Consider the following 4,112-nt stretch of genomic DNA (forward strand, 5'->3'; position numbering starts at 1 on the left):
TATATACCAGGTATGGAGTTCTGTTATCTAAAGTGTTTAAATTTATCTAAATATATACCAGGTAGGGAGTTCTGTTATCAAGTGTTTAAATTTATCTAAATATATACCAGGTATGGAGCTCTGTTATCAAGTGTTTAAATTTATCTAAATATATACCAGGTATGGAGCTCTGTTATCAAGTGTTTAAATTTATCTAAATATATACCAGGTAGGGAGCTCTGTTATCAAGTGTTTAAATTTATCTAAATATATACCAGGTATGGAGCTCTGTTATCAAGTGTTTAAATTTATCTAAATATATACCAGGTATGGAGCTCTGTTATCAAGTGTTTAAATTTATCTAAATATATACCAGGTATGGAGCTCTGTTATCAAGTGTTTAAATTTATCTAAATATATACCAGGTATGGAGCTCTGTTATCAAGTGTTTAAATTTATCTAAATATATACCAGGTATGGAGTTCTGTTATCAAGTGTTTAAATTTATCTAAATATATACCAGGTATGGAGCTCTGTTATCAAGTGTTTAGAATTTATCTAAATATATACCAGGTATGGAGCTCTGTTATCAAGTGTTTAAATTTATCTAAATATATACCAGGTATGGAGCTCTGTTATCAAGTGTTTAAATTTATCTAAATATATACCAGGTATGGAGTTCTGTTATCAAGTGTTTAAATTTATCTAAATATATACCAGGTATGGAGCTCTGTTATCAAGTGTTTAAATTTATCTAAATATATACCAGGTATGGAGCTCTGTTATCAAGTGTTTAGAATTTATCTAAATATGTACCAGGTATGGAGCTCTGTTATCAAGTGTTTAAATTTATCTAAATATATACCAGGTATGGAGCTCTGTTATCAAGTGTTTAAATTTATCTAAATATATACCAGGTATGGAGTTCTGTTATCAAGTGTTTAAATTTATCTAAATATATACCAGGTAGGGAGTTCTGTTATCAAGTGTTTAAATTTATCTAAATATATACTAGGTAGGGAGTTCTGTTATCAAGTGTTTAAATTTAACTAAATATATACCAGGTATGGAGTTCTGTTATCAAGTGTTTAAATTTATCTAAATATATACCAGGTATGGAGCTCTGTTATCAAGTGTTTAAATCAAATTGTTTAAATTTATCTAAATATATACCAGGTATGGAGTTCTGTTATCAAGTGTTTAAATTTAACTAAATATATACCAGGTATGGAGCTCTGTTATCAAGTGTTTAAATTTATCTAAATATATACCAGGTAGGGAGCTCTGTTATCAAGTGTTTAAATTTATCTAAATATATACCAGGTATGGAGCTCTGTTATCAAGAGTGTTTAAATTTATCTAAATATATACCAGGTATGGAGCTCTGTTATCAAGTGTTTAAAATTTATCTAAATATATACCAGGTAGGGAGTTCTGTTATCATGTGTTTAAATTTATCTAAATATATACCAGGTATGGAGCTCTGTTATCAAGTGTTTAAATTTATCTAAATATATACCAGGTATGGGAGCTCTGTTATCAAGTGTTTAAATTTATCTAAATATATACCAGGTATGGAGCTCTGTTATCAAGTGTTTAAATTTATCTAAATATATACCAGGTATGGAGCTCTGTTATCAAGTGTTTAAATTTATCTAAATATATACCAGGTAGGGAGCTCTGTTATCAAGTGTTTAAATTTATCTAAATATATACCAGGTATGGAGTTCTGTTATCAAGGTTTTAAATTTATCTAAATATATACTCCAGGTATGGAGCTCTGTTATCAAGTGTTTAAATTTATCTATGGAAATATATACCAGGTATGGAGCTCTGTTATCAAGTGTTTAAATTTATCTAAATATATACCAGGTATGGAGTTCTGTTATCAAGTGTTTAAATTTATCTAAATATATACCAGGTATGGAGCTCTGTTATCAAGTGTTTAAATTTATCTAAATATATACCAGGTATGGAGCTCTGTTATCAAGTGTTTAAATTTATCTAAATATATACCAGGTATGGAGTTCTGTTATCAAGTGTTTAAATTTATCTAAATATATACCAGGTAGGGAGTTCTGTTATCAAGTGTTTAAATTTATCTAAATATATACCAGGTATGGAGCTCTGTTATCAAGTGTTTAAATTTATGTAAATATATACTAGGTATGGAGCTCTGTTATCAAGTGTTTAAACTTATCTAAATATATACCAGGTAGGAAGTTCTGTTATCATGTGTTTAAATTTATCTAAATATATACCAGGTAGGGAGCTCTGTTATCAAGTGTTTAAATTTATCTAAATATATACCAGGTAAAGAGCTCTGTTATAAAGTGTTTAAATTTATCTAAATATATATCAGGTATGGAGCTCTGTTATCATGTGTTTAAATTTATCTAAATATATACCAGGTAGGGAGTTCTGTTATCAAGTGTTTAAATTTATCTAAATATATACCAGGTAGGGAGCTCTGTTATAAAGTGTTTAAATTTATCTAAATATCTACCAAGTAGGGAGCTCTGTTATCAAGTGTTTAAATTTATCTAAATATATACCAGGTATGGGCTCATGTTGTGGTGTTTAAATTTATCTAAATATATACCAGGTATGGATCTCTGTTATCAAGTGTTTAAATTTATCTAAATATATTACAGGTATGGAGCTCTGTTATCAAGTGTTTAAATTTATCTAAATATATACCAGGTATGGAGCTCTGTTATCAAGTGTTTAAATTTATCTAAATATATACCAGGTATGGAGCTCTGTTATCAAGTGTTTAAATTTATCTAAATATATACCAGGTATGGAGATCTGTTATCAAGTGTTTTGAGTTTATCTAAATATATATACCAGGTATGGAGTTCTGTTATCAAGTGTTTAAATTTATCTAAATATATACCAGGTATGGAGCTCTGTTATCAAGTGTTTAGAATTTATCTAAATATGGCCTGCATTAATGTAGCTCTGTTATCAAGTGTTTAGAATTTATCTAAATATATACCAGGTGTAGGAGTTCTGTTATCAAGTGTTTAAATTTATCTAAATATATACCAGGTAGGGAGTTCTGTTATCAAGTGTTTAAATTTGTCTAAATATATACCAGGTATGGGGACTCTGTTATCAAGTGTTTAAATTTATGTAAATATATACCAGGTATGGGCTCTGTTATCAAGTGTTTAAATTTATCTAAATATATACCAGGTATAGAGCTCTGTTATCAGAGTGTTTAAATTTATCTAAATATATACCAGGTAGGGAGTTCTGTTATCAAGTGTTTAAATTTATCTAAATATATATACCAGGTAGGAGAGGGCTCTGTTATCAAGTGTTTAAATTTATCTAAATATATATCCAGGTAGGGAGCTCTGTTATCATGTGTTTAAAATTTATCTAAAATATATACCCGGGTATGGAGCTCTGTTATCAAGTGTTAAATTTATCTAAATATATATTACCAGGTATGGAGCTCTGTTATCAAGTGTTTAAATTTATCTAAATATATACCAGGTAGGGAGTTCTGTTATCAAGCGTTTAAAGTTATCTAAATATATACCAGGTATGGAGTTCTGTTATCAAGCGTTTAAATTTATCTAAATATATACCAGGTATGGAGCTCTGTTATCAAGTGTTTAAATTTATCTAAATATATACCAGGTATGGAGCTCTGTTATCAAGTGTTTAAATTTATCTAAATATATACCAGGTATGGAGCTCTGTTATCAAGTGTTTAAATTTATCTAAATATATATCAGGTATGGAGATCTGTTATCATGTGTTTAAATTTATCTAAATATATTACAGGTATGGAGCTCTGTTATCAAGTGTTTAAATTTATCTAAATATATACCAGGTATGGAGACTCTGTTATCAAGTGTTTAAATTTATCTAAATATATACCAGGTATGGGTATCAAGTGTTTAAATTTATCTAAATATATACCAGGTATGGAGCTCTGTTATCAAGTGTTTAAATTTATCTAAATATATACTAGGTATGGAGCTCTGTTATCAAGTGTTTAAATTTATCTAAATATATACCAGGTAGGAAGTTCTGTTATCATGTGTTTAAATTTATCTAAATATATACCAGGTAAGGAGCTCTGTTATCAAGTGTTTAAATTTATCTAAATATAT

Source organism: Tachypleus tridentatus, chromosome 9, assembly GCF_004210375.1.
Source record: "Tachypleus tridentatus isolate NWPU-2018 chromosome 9, ASM421037v1, whole genome shotgun sequence".
Lineage (NCBI taxonomy): Eukaryota > Metazoa > Arthropoda > Merostomata > Xiphosura > Limulidae > Tachypleus > Tachypleus tridentatus.